This window comes from Cimex lectularius, unplaced genomic scaffold (genome assembly GCF_000648675.2).
Source record: "Cimex lectularius strain Harlan isolate CLEC.00 unplaced genomic scaffold, Clec_2.1 scaffold460, whole genome shotgun sequence".
NCBI lineage: Eukaryota > Metazoa > Arthropoda > Insecta > Hemiptera > Cimicidae > Cimex > Cimex lectularius.
This window is the reverse complement of record NW_019392983.1, coordinates 116,498-130,428: the sequence shown is the minus strand read 5'-3', so window position 1 is coordinate 130,428 and position 13,931 is coordinate 116,498. Positions and strand designations below refer to the sequence as shown.

Genomic DNA, 13,931 nt, shown 5'->3' with positions numbered 1-13,931 from the left:
GAATCTGAAGAAGATTGGTATAACACAACACGGCACTAAATTCAAATATCATTAACTCATAGATGGTACTGAATTGTGAAACTAAACTAAATAGATTAGGTACGCAAAAAAAATCCCTGCTAGGTCCCAGGACATGAGAGAATAGAGGGCAACTCAGAGCGTATACCCGGGGCTGCTATACCGCTGTTAGGTCGCGTGCAGATTCTGCAAAGAAACAGGAGACACCTGCTAACAACCTGTGGCGCTACATTTGCCCATTTTTTTTGGCAGTACTATACAACCGTAGATAAAATTCAACGACTGAGATCGGGCCTACTAATCAAGAACCCACTGGTGTGCTGTAAGCACAGAACGATAAATACAATAGTTTTCATAATACCCACCCCGAATGATACATCAACATCCACATCTACATTCTTCAAATACATTCCTATTTTATTTCTGTTCTTTGATGGAAAAGTATGATAAATTAATTTTGATATATAAATAAAAGATGTACAATGTTTTAAATTAAAATAAAATAATTAATGGAATAGATAAATCATTTCTCTGGTGCTTAAATTTTATGATTTATACTACAGTATTCACACAATTATCTATTATCTCATTTCCTACTAATTATGATCTAGTTTGATAGGATGATTTCGAGGGTTGTTGGTAGAGGTTTGGAGCATCAGTTGTATGAAAGGTTTTATGGAGTGAGATCCGTTAATATTCTGGCCAGGAGAATCAAGGTGAACCTCTATTTCCTTTACAGGCCTGGCTTAGCGACAGTTCACATGTGCTCAGTAAACATTTATTAATTAAAAGTTTTGTAAATAAACACCTATTTTATTTGGAATTTATTTAAGGAAGAAACTCTAACGTATTCTGATATCGTGCAACGGGTCCAATGTTTTGCGTACATAATCTGAAGTACGTATCACATAAGTAACGACCTATTAGGGAATATAATAGGGAAAGGTTTAAAGACCTGATATCTTAAGGCTCCCTTGGCTTTCAGAGGCACCTTCTTGTATCGAATTGGTCAATAGAATCCGTCAGAGGCGACAAATATTTGTTAGGGCGTACGTGCTTCTTTCTTTCGAGTGAGAATTATTCTCAAGAATAATGGCATTCCACTCTGATTTTTGTGGGGCTATTGTCCGAAAGTTCGGGTTCGCAGGAAAACAAAGGGGCCACTGTACGAGTTTATGCTATTTCCTTGGGTTTATTTTGTTAATAATCGGATGCTGATTAATAATATTTCAGTGTGAAATAGTTCGTAATCAGGTTTTAAAAAATGCATATATCACTTACAGTCAATGTTGTATCTAGTGTCTCGAGGGTCTAATCATTTCTCAAGCTTCATTTCTTCTCCGATAATTTCTTTCCACTACAAAAGCTACTTGCATTGTAGTTTCCATAATGTCAGGTAAAGCAATTTCAACCTAAAAAATAAATAAAATATTGTAGAATTATTTTGCATAAAGAAAAATAAATTTAAAGAACAAGGCAGTTTCAAAGAACGAAACTTAGCTACTGTTTCGTTCTTCAAGTGTTAATGTGTTTCTTAATAATAATTAACCATTAAAGGAAAGAAATTCGAAGAAAGAAAATGATACAGGGTTAGAGCGCAACATATATGACCTAAGTGTACAGTAGATTTTTGGAATGAGAAGACAATATCCATAGAAAGACACCTGGAAAAAAATTAAAATAATAATGTTAATGTCCACGAAGGCAAAGAAAAGATATGCTCGCAATATAGCAATTTAATAAGTAGATATAACAATAATTGCAATATAAATTAAAATTGTTATTGCTTACAGTAAGTTGGATATTTGGACTTATATAAGCACAATTCCGCACATGTATGTACTTATTTACACACATACAGTTGAGCCTATCACTTCTCGAGTCCTACAACAACTCCAGCTTTTGTAATGTACAATAAATTACCGACAAGGCTCCAGAATCACCCACCTCGGGTGTTGGTAGTCTGGATCTCGGACTTCTCCATCCAGCCATCGAGGTTGGGCTATGTTGTATATGTTGTATCTAGTGTCTCGAGGGTCTAATCATTTCTCAAGCTTTATTTCTTCTCTGATAATTTCTTTCCACTACAAAAGCTACTTGCATTGTAGTTTCCATAATGTCAGGTATAGCAATTTCAACCTAAAAAATAAATAAAATATTGTAGAATTATTTTGCATAAAGAAAAATAAATTTAAAGAACAAGGCAGTTTCAAAGAACGAAACTAACGCACATGTATGTACTTATTTACACACATACAGTTGAGCCTATCACTTCTCGAGTCCTACAACAACTCCAGCTTTTGTAATGTACAATAAATTACCGGCAAGGCTCCAGAATCACCCACCTCGGGTGTTGGTAGTCTGGACCTCGGACTTATCCATCCAGCCATCGAGGTTGGGCTCGGAGTGCTCGGTCAATTAAGCACCCAACGAATGCAATTGATACTGTGCCCTTTGAGAGTCAGTGGTTGAATTTCCTCTACGGTAATATTATACATCCCAAAACACTTTCTCCTGCGGGCGAATGTGGCACCACCGTTTGTTAGTATGTGTTTCCTCTACTTCTTTGCAGAACCACCCTTTCAGTCTGCAGAGTCCTGTTAGGAGTCGCAGGTATTTCCAGCTTCCTTTGATGCATTCTACTGTTTCTTTCTTTTCAAAATTTGCAAATAAAAATCTTTATTCAGAATGAATTGGGTGCATCTCTCGATTGCAAGGACTTCAGCCTGGAAGATACTGGTGTATTTTTCCATAGACTCTGAGAATTATTTTCCAGGACCGAAAACTCATGCCCGTACTTTAATGTGTTTAAATCCATTAGTGTACCAGCAGAGGGTGCCGCACTGTAAGTGTGTGCTATTCTTTTTTGGTAGTTAAGTTTGTTTGGAAATTTTTCTTGAATTCAAATATCCTGTTCAAGTCGCTCTTGGAGCCTCTTTCCTGCTCTTTCATTAGGCTGTTTTTATCCCTCCATTTTAGTTGTAGTTCTGTTGGAGGTTTCTCTTTGAAAATGCTGATGATTGTTTTCTGTGTTGTCCTCATTATCATATGGTGGAGGGGGTTAATCCATACCAGCTATGGGACATGTTCCCATCACTTCCGTTATAAAAACGCATGCGAGGCTCTGAATTTTCGATTTCTCTCTAATATCTACCCAGGCTATTGCGCTGTATGTTCCATCGTTTATTTATTTGTAATTTATTGTTGGTTAACTCATTCAGCAGGCCAAGTTGGCCACTAGTATACACTGCCTATAATTACGTTAAATGCAAATTTACTTTTATTCTTGGTTTTTAAAACTGTACTCTTTTGACAGTTTACTTGTCCGGAGTTTGTACAAATAAATAAACCTTTCTTAAGAATTAATGATTTGACTTGGATGTGAACGTTTCGTCCATTGTAGATGTTCTTGCAGAAGCAACCGGAGTATTTTATTCACTGGTGAAAGTGAGAACGAAAGGTGATGCACTTGAGGATGGGCATGTTATAGATGAAAGTTTGTTTATTGTATGAGCTACGAGTAGCCGACCACAACTGGATTCCTTCACGTGTTTGGCATGAGGTGATAAAAAGCGTATAAAGGTGATGGCACTATTACTCCGAGTCTCGGCCTCTTCTTTCTATTCAATACACATACACTACCGACTTCCTCTCACTATTTCTTTTTTTAGACACTATCCTATTTCCATATTGCTTCCAGCCCCTGACGCGCGGACTGGTAATAGACCACCATTGTACAAATTTCTAAAATGTGCTGTTGTTTAATCCAGTCTTAGAAAAGTGATATGGCGGCGAAAGCAAATAAATATTCCAGAAAGTCTAACGACAAATTGGCATGTACAGAAAACCGACGGCAACTGACATCATACAACCAAACCAAGCACAGAGACAAAATGGCAGCACTGAAATACATGATGGACAGACTAAAATCAATGTCGGGGGCGTCGGTGGCTGCAACGGTTAAGCCATTAACACAGCCCTCATCATTGTAAGGCGAAGGTCCCGGGTTCGAATCCAACGGCCCTGCATTCGAACTCACATACTTACGGCTTTTTATTTCCAAAACTCCTTCACTTTGAGTATTCACCTCGAGTTGAAATACCCTCGTAAACAAAATAAATAAAACCAATCCCTTTAAACACAGGCAAGTAGGAACAAGAATTATAAAGAATACAAACCATAGCCCACAATAACGGCTATAACACAAACAAAACCAACAAAATAGTAAACAAAACACGTAACAAAAAACAAAACAAAAAACATGCACTGAATGGACTACAGTCACACACATTGTCTTCGAAATATATAAATATAACACTTCAACACTAAAAAACTCATAAATACACAAATTAACAATAACTCACAAACATCATTAACACTATTCAAACAATTCTACAAATTAAAAAGAAAAAGGACAAAAGATCAAAAAGACCGACCAGAACAATAAAAAAGGCCCTCACTTAATCCATCAAATACACCGACAAACAACACTTATACCTACACAGCCCCTCGACACCATCCACGACTTCGGAGCAAAAATATCACACCACAAAAATCTCCCACTGAAGATGGCAAAACGCTTCTGAAGTACGAGGGCCCAAGGCCCGACGAAACAAATTTTCTTACCCTGTAAAGAATTGGGCGGGGGAGAAATGATTGGTCCAATTTTATTGAAAATAAATACATTTTTTCTGCTAGTATACAAGTGTTGATAAATCAAGCGAACGTGAGACGAAGTCTAGACGGACTTTATCCAAAGTAGATGCGATCAAAATCACTCACAAACTCGATGATGTCGCCATATTGTCCAAATAAGGTACCAAATGACGAAGCCCATTCCATACCACAAGAATTCGCGAACAGCGTCAACAATTGGTTAAAAGAAAATAAAAGCGATCCAAAGAAGTCACAAGTAGTTCATCTCACTTACCGGCCAAATGAAAAAATTTTGTTCCTTAGACCCGTAACATGTACAAATCTCGGGCTACACTTTGACCAAAAGCTAAGGTGGGAAAAACATTGTCACACGGACTAGACATCTGATGTAACCTCTCCTCGCCAGTAAAGCCATCCACGAGAAACGATTCATTTACATTATATCAAAGGTAGGACTGGCAATACGGTTGCACAATATGGTCATCGGCATCTGATTCACAAATTAAAAAGGTGCAAACCATTGAAGACCGTATACTCCGGTTAATAACGATGATCCATGGTATATTCGGAGCCTAACTATCCACAAAGAGTTGGACATCCCTAAAGTTAACAAGGTGATCAAGGACACCCTACAGTCGACACCACCGGTCAATCATGGGGCACCCCAACAAAGTGATGCAAAATGATCACTCCAAAATTACAAAGACGACTGTGTCATGAAAATCACGACAATTTTTTATTTAATCGACTTTTTTGTTTATCTTTTGGTTATGTTGTAATTTTCAAGCTAAATTATTATTATTAACAATGAAGTAAACCTTATTAATTTTCAAACAAACAATAATTTATTTAGAAAAAAATCTTATTTTTTATTTGATTAAATTGTTCAGTCAAGAAAATTTTATTAATTTGTTATTTCGATTTGTATTATATAAAAATGTAAATAGTGCTGCTTTCGCCATAACGTGTAGTAACTTGAAGGCAGTCGTAGAGTCTACTTCATATAAACTATCGTTAACAGGTTGGCAAAAGAAAATATTTTAATTCTTTTTTGTATGATTATTTTGATTGAGATTTTTTTATATTTTGTTTCGAAGATTTTGAGTTTGTTTGTTTATTTTTTAAAAAGGAATATAATTTTTTGTTGTAATTCGGATTTCGTTTTTATTTGTATTATTTCCACTGCGCAGCAAGGATCTGCTGAATGTTGTTTTTTTTATTAGTGTCCCATTCGGCAGTGTCCGAATAAAAGATACCACATACCTTCATTACAACTGAAAAGGAAGAGACATTCCGACCTTGTACCATCTTAAACTCGTATCAATTACTGTTAAATACTTACTTATCGCAAGCTACTGCCACCAAATTTATTAATAAACTGATTAACGCCTGATTAAAGAGGAACGCCATAGATAGAAGACACCGCAAATCGGCCTTCTGACGTTAAAAGTGAAATAAAAAATATGATCAACAAGAAATGGTAGCTGCGGCTGACGGATGAGACCGAAGTCTGACCCAAGACCGCCAAAACATCGAATTGGGTCAAGCTCAGTTCTGTATTTATACGTAACTATGCACATGTATGTGCAGAATTGAGCTTACAGAAATGATTCGATAAATAAATATGGTAAATATTAATTTCATGGGGTAACAATTTCAAATATTAACCGCATTCAAAAACCCTGGCCAACGCATTTTAAAAGGAGATTAACATACCTTCAAAATCTCAGCTGTACCAGGTAGCATAAGTAGGCAACGAAAGGGCCGTACGGTAGCAAACTCGAGACTCCGGTATTGGGGGCTTGACTTAGGCCTAAAATGGCTGTCATAAAATCGGCCTATACATGGTCAATTCCAAAATATTCTTGCTGTATACTGCTCGCACAAAAGAGTACGAAATAACATTTTATAATTTTTTTCTTAGATCAGCTGGTAGCTAGGTTTGAAAAAACAAATGAAAAGTTATAATTAAGCCTTACAAGAAAAATTCATTTCCTCCATACTTCATGTTTTAGCGTATTAGGATGCCGCACCTAAGCCACGTCTGGCTCTTTGCAGCTTGTTGTCTAGCACTTGTATTTATGCTTTTTTGATTATAGACGGAGGCTTTCTTATCTAATAAACCGAATAAAACATTTCATGTATGCTGAACTGGCCATAGGGTTACTTATTGGGTCCGTGAAGGGTTGAACATGAGTTCAACGACTCGCAGATCATCATCAACTCTAAGTACTATTATTGGACAACTTCTCGAAGAGTATTTAGTGGCATTTTATTGTATTTTGTCACCATTGTTACTAATTGCGCTATGATTCTGAAATAATAATGAATATTTATGAATAATAATATGAAAATTAAAAAAAAATATTTTACCATGTAACGATTTTTGTAAACGACGTAACATTTTTTTTTGCTAAAATTTTATTGCAACAGCTACTTCTTACGATTAATAAGACTAATGAAAGTGGACAAAATACCATTTGTTTTATATGCACTTCTTTTGCTGAGTGAGAAAGAAATTGACCTATCGATAGTATCAGTCGCATTAAATAATTCAGGATCGAGCAATGAAATAATTATGCGTAATCTAACGCTAGCGCAAAATCATTGGATTTTTGTTCCGAAAAATAAAAAACTTTCCAGAGTTTAAGTGAATATTTTTTTAATCTAAGGAAGATTCCTTACTCCTCTCTTCAATTTGGATGCAATGGGAGGCCAAACAAGCTTTGTTCGGTAGCTTGGCAGCTTAAATGTTTAAAAAATTCGATGTTTTTATTTATAATTTTTTTTCAAAAAGTGTGCTATTTCTTGTTAAATTGTGTTAATAGAGAAAATATTCCGGTTATAAAAGTGTCCTCGACGTAGAAAGCTAAATTGCAGTTGCACGAACGTTCTGACCTTCTTTCACCTGGTTTATGCTTATGCCGGTGTCGAAGGTTCAAACTTCATTCCGCATTGCAGCCCCATTGCCTGACTATTTTGTCGTGAAGGTTGAACCTGTAGTAGTGGAGGTGCGTGCTCCAAAGCCTGTACCACCTCTTCCACCTCTTAAGTACATTTGACGTATGCAAAAAGCAAATGGTAATTACCGAAACATTTGGCACAATAATTATTTATTTTTCTAAATTTTAAGTTCAATTAGTTTTCTCTAAACAGTTGTGAATATTTTAACCAGGAAAGTCAGAATCGGGGATATTCCACATCTATCGTGCCGGTTGTCCCAGTTTGGTCGTTCCGATTTTCTGTTCTGGTCTAGACGATACATTTGACATTAACACAAATTTAACTCGACTAATTTTGGTATCCTCGCTGTTTTGGTCTGTGAGGTGAGTGAAGATTAAGACGGAAACGGGTCTAACAAACCAGGATGATTAGAAACTGCCAAACTCTCCAGGTTCATCACCCCGCTGATTCCAATACGAGTGTTATGTTTGTGCACTTTATATTATTATTTATGTTTATGCGAAATTACTTGTTTGAAAGACCAGCACGTCTTTGTCACCTAGCACTGACGACGGGCAGACCAAAACACCAAAACAGGGAGGATTGGAAAATCAGAATTATCGGAAATTATGTACACATTCATCAACGAATCTCCCCCAAATTGTTTATTTAAAGAGTGGCCTACCATTGCCCCAAAAGAGTACACATGTATAAAGAATCAACAGTTAATCTGCATGTTGCAATTAATAACAGTTTATTAAACCTCTGTTTAATTGTAGTTGTAAAAGTTGTAAAACCCAACTTCTGTATTCGATCTCTCTTCACCGTGTATGCTCTCATCGATGTATGCTATCGTACCTGGCCCGTTGGTTGATTTAAATTTAATTTTGTATATCCGGGCCCATATTTGTTGGAAAATTAAAAAGATATCTATCGAGTCCATTTAGCTCATTTAAATTTAATTTTGTATATCCGGACCCATATTTGTTGGAAAATTAAAAAGATATCTATCGAGTCCATTTAGGTCATTTAAATTTAATTTTGTAAATCCGGGCCCATTATTTGTTGAAAATTAAACAAATATCTATTGAGTCCATTTAATTCATTTAAATTTAGTTTTGTATATCCGGGCCCATATTTGTTGAAAATTAAAAAGATATCTATCGAGTCCATTTAGCTAGTTTCCCTCGGAAATTTTCTTTTTAATTTTTGATGATACTTATTACAGGTATTTTGTTATGGATAAGTTTTATTAAACCTTTCTCTTCCTTTTTTAGTTTTAGGGCAAACTGCATTGCCAATCGTCGCCGCCCTCTCTTTCTTAGCTTTGCATTTCTTGTCTTATGTTTCTAGCGTTTTAAACCTAGCCATTTCTTTTACAGTTTTTCCAGCCCAATTGTGATGTTATATATATATGGTATAACGGTAACCAATTTTGTCCTTTCGTTATCCTATTGCTGCCACGTCAATTATGGATCAAATAACATCGGAAGGTCTTTTGCATGCCATGCCTGGATATGTAGTATGAGTTCAGTAACGAGTTGCTTTATTTGAAATCAGTTTTCTTTGTATAATTTATCTATCTAAAATCATTATATGCGTAGCCAACTACCCCGTAGACAGATTGCCATTCAAGCCGTATAAAACTTTATAAATGTTCAATATGTAATGTTCTTTCTTTGTTGTAAATAAAGTAAATAAAAATACTTATACATACGTTATCTATATTTATTGTATCTATCTATCTATCTATCGGAAGTTGAATATCGTCACCAGAATGTCGATCACTTTCTTAATTAATTACTTAAAGTAATTTACAAGTGAATTTTTAAATCTACTGAATGTGCGTGTGAGACCCGTCAAATCTTGGTACTTTACAAGTGCCTAAAACACTGGTTTCATGTATTTTTTATATATTTTATGCACCACACGTACTTTGACTGCGAATGAATCCGATTGGGCATGTTCAGATAATAATTTAGATAGTGTATTATAAATAGGTTAAGGAAAATTTTGAAAAACTGCTTATCGATATTGGAATAGAAATATAATTTGGATTTTCGGTTGGAGACAAGGGAACGACCTAGAGCATAGTTCACTAAATTAATCTGTTATCTCCACCGTTGTCAAAATCCCTTCGTCTCAAACGGTTGTGTAAGTTTACGGGTTATACAATTGTCCTCTTTATTTACAAAATTTCGCGTTAATCGCGTTAGCTCGGTACACACGAGATTATATTTATCTTCTCGACCCCCGTAATGCGTTTCTGAGAAGAAATGCCGAAACTGAGCTTACTATAAGATAATAATTTTCCGTTGTCGCTTAAATGTCCGGTTCAAGATTTCAAATGCTCCTAGAATTTCAAGTTATTTCTTCATGTAATGCTGTTAATTAATACGCACTCGATGTACACGTTATCAATTAAACAATCTTACTTTAAAAATGAATGTTTAGATGCCTAAAAGCTTATAATAAATCTGTACAATTATTTACTATTAACTATTTTTGAATAAATGGCATACAACTGTAACATCATCGTTTTCATATGAGATTTTGGGTTTGAAACATTTGATTTGTCAAACTTTGACCAGTTACAAACTGGATGATGATAGGACTCTAGGAAGTGGTTTTATTTATTTGTTTTTACTAACTAAGGCGATCGACCACTATGTGGGTTATTTTCCGCCTTTATAGAGTGTAGGTTATACGGTACGTGGGTGACAGGGCACGGATGCATGGGAACCTACCGGCCGGGCGAAAACAGCGGACACCCTGGGTCACCTTTTCTTTATAATTATTCTATCCTTACCTAGAGGAGGATCTGCAAGACCATACATAGGCCCCGAACCTATCCTTGGGATAACAAAAACAAACATAGATTCCTCCATCGCAGAATGGATCCAAACAAAACAAAGAGAGAAGTGGATAAACTCTAGCGGTGCTAGACATAGTAAACTTATGCTGAAACAACCCTCACCAAAATTGGCAAAAACACTGCTGCAATTGGAGAGGGCAAAACTCAGAGGAGTGGTGGGACTACTAACCGGTCACTGGTATCTGAGGAAACATCTACACAACATGGGTATACAAAATAATGATCCCTTTTGGAGATTATGTAATGAGGAGGAGGAAACAGTCACTCATATCATCTTCGAATGCGAAGCAACAGCTCAATGGAGGTTTAACCTAACGTACGAAAAAGACTCAGGGAACCAAATTGCAGCAATAACAGTCAATGACCTGATACTTCTGGGAAAAAGGATTGAGTCTATTGACTAAACTAGGGAACTGGGAAGGTACAATAAGGCAGACGGCTGCAGTGCCTGGGGAATACAAGCCCCGCTTCCCAGCATCCCTTCCACCATACCTATTCAGATTGTTCAGAAGGATGTGAATGCAGTGCCACCATCAACATCCTTCCTCTATTGGAGGACTTATTATCGCCCAAGGATCCCGTAGAAACACGCCCCATACAGCCCAAAATCTCCCCGACCGAAGAGCACCCAAATATGTCCTCTTCAGCCTATGCCACCTTCAAGTTAGCCATTTTTTCATTGTGTTAACAACATCATTATACTTATGTTAATTTATTTGATCATCTGTTTGATATTTTTGGAAATAGATAGGTTTCTTCAAAAATTCCATTAAGGTATCAATCGTAATGGTCTACGATAGTCTCACCCAGCTTTTCTAGAAGACGGTATGGTACATTAAAGCTTTTTCTGTCGTCTTTTTAAGCTTCAGGTTGCCAGAATATGCTGCTTCTTAACCAGGTCTGCACATGTGGCACCGATAGGGGTGTCCTGCCTAAGCGTCTGTGCCTTTTCTTTTGCCGGACCTAATCCATATCTGGCTCTTTGCAGCTTCTTGGCTTGTACTTCTATAAAGCTTTTTGGTTTATAGACGGAAGCTATGTTCTTTCTTTTGTCAATTAGGCGGGCGCATCTCGCTCCACCTGGCAAGCTCTTAGTCACAGTATGTCACTACGTCCGGGATGGGCCTCGCGGAGGCGGCTCACTCGGGATTTTAGGAGGAGGAAGAATAGGCTTTATATTTCTTTCATTTGTTCCTTCTTTCTCTTAATCATAGACATCAAAGTGCAAAGGCACTGGCTTATGTTAGGCCTGCGATCCTTTTTGCCTCATTATGGCTTTCCACATTTTCTCGGTAGTCAAGTACCCAGCACGGCTGGATATGACGCGGCGTAAGGAGTGAATGTTAGGCCTCATCTACGTAGGATTCATACATCCATCTCGTCCGGATGACTTGTAACGCTGTGGGAACGTAAATTTATGACGTTGGGTATTAATATAGTTATAAAAAAAAATAAATAAAAAATAAGTCAATAACCGTTAAACATAAAAGGTTCTTATATTAATAACAAATAATTGAATCAAACAAATCTTATAAATGGTTACAAAGAATTTAGGAAGGGAAAGAGAATATTTTCTTATGACTGAAACGTACTTTCAACAATTAAGTATAAATTATTTTTCGATATCCTTTTCACTAGACAAGACGTTTAGTATAACGTAACGAACCTTGTTGAATTGAGAACCACCCGACAAGAATTTTACACAAGCAGTTTTTTTTAGTCTTTGAGCACGTCACACCCTTTTTTTTACTTTCATTTCTTTTCTAACATTGCAAGCGACCGACTGTAACCCCAATCCAGCGTGGCTCCGCGTTAGGCCTGCCGCCGTCCTGCTCTTCTGCCTCCTCAATAGTCGGAACTCTCTGCCTTATTGATTGTGCATGCCGCTTTTGCGGCCTTTATGAAATGGCTTGTCATAGACCGTGTACTTTTCGCATACTAAGGCCACATGCTCGACCGTCTCCAGCATGTCGCACTCGCACAATGGACTGTCTTTCAGTCCAAATCCATGGAACTTGACTGAGAAGTCCCCATGCCTCATAACAACTGGGACATGTAATGGCTCGTCTTCATAAAAGTCATGCCCAAGTGTCTCTCTATGTACAGCGTATACGTATGCCTTCCTTTGGGCGCCGTTTCCCAGCGGCGTTGCCATGCATCTCTCAGCCAAGTGGTATTTCTTCTTCTGATCGAACGCTGCTGAGCTGTATTGGCTTGGTTGAGTTTTTTCGGTCTTATCATCCTTTTTAACGTAGCTCTTCTGGAGTGTTCAGCCACATCATCATCTTGTATACTTTCTGTCCTTTGGTCAGGTTCAGTATTTGCTTTATCAGTTTTTTCCATCTTATCTCCCATTTTATGTTTTATCACAGTGGCCATATATAAGAGATGTATATATGGACACTATAACACGGCTCCTACTTAAATTTTAATTCGAATAATATTCACAGCTGACTAAAAGGGAAAAAGGGAAATAAAAATGGGGTACAATTTCCCTCAATGTACAGTAACTAAAAGCGACCAGCTGGGAGGGAAATAAAAATGAGGGGAAAAGAGAATAAGGCGGGAAATATTCCCTCTCCACTGCGTTGCTAGGAGGTTTGTAGTTAAAAACAAACGAAATAAAAAGACGCAAAATCAAAATACAAATAGAAATAAAACAACGTCATACCTGATATTTCCTTGTTGTGTGATGCCCGATCTTGAAGGCGAAAGAACGGCGAACAATCTCACCAACAATTCTTCTGGCTTACTGTGCTTTCCTAGTTCCTTAGTTCAGTCTGTCGATTCCTTCTTTTAAGGAGTGGTCATTGGCTGTCGATGCTACAATTCCCTTCCCTGCCAGGTTATATCTCTTTTTCTCTTCGCAAAAATAGTCCTATCACTCCTCTCAGTTTAGCTCTGTCTGACTGTAGCAGTGAGTTTGCCAGTTTTGGTGAGGATTGCTTTAGCATAAATTTACTATGTATATCGACCCTAGAATTTATCCAATTTTGTCTTTTTTTAATCCATTCTGTGATGGAAGTTTCTGTGTTTGGTTTTGTTATCTCAAGAACAGGTTTAGGTCATATATATGGTCTTGCATATGCTTCAGGCCAATGTGTCTGTTCGTTACCCAAAATTCCTTTGTGTCCTGGTACTCAAGATTTTATGGAATTGTTGTTTTTCCTAAGTTTTGGAGATGAATTCACTGCTGACTAGTTTTGATGTGATTTTTTTACAAGCTAATGCTTGCTGCTTGGCTATCAGATCTTACGAGGATTTTTGGCCAGTGAACCACTTTTAGGACCTTAAAAGGCACAAGCTTTAGTGGCATGTACTTCAGCTTGAAATCGAGGTTATACTTCCTTTAAGAGTTCGAATGTGCATATTTTTGGATTTTACGAAAAAATGCCTGATTCGGTTTCTTAATTTGTTTTGGAGCCATCTGTGTGCCGTA

At 37.0% G+C, this 13,931-nt stretch overlaps 1 long non-coding RNA gene across 8 annotated transcripts; it reads right to left on the bottom strand.

Moving 5' to 3' along the window:
• Positions 1-1,301: 1,301 nt before the first annotated feature.
• Positions 1,302-13,378, bottom strand: LOC106667671. Of its 8 annotated transcripts, none has more exons than XR_002910800.1 (6): positions 2,364-2,492; positions 2,250-2,315; positions 1,966-2,157; positions 1,810-1,902; positions 1,568-1,682; positions 1,302-1,430 (listed from the first exon to the last, which is right to left on the bottom strand). It is a non-coding gene; the product is annotated as an uncharacterized LOC106667671 (long non-coding RNA). The 8 variants fall into 8 exon arrangements; XR_001340612.2 differs by having other exon boundaries at positions 2,250-2,300; XR_001340615.2 differs by lacking the exons at positions 2,250-2,315; positions 2,364-2,492 and adding an exon at positions 13,164-13,378.
• Between the last annotated feature and the right edge of the window lie 553 nt (positions 13,379-13,931).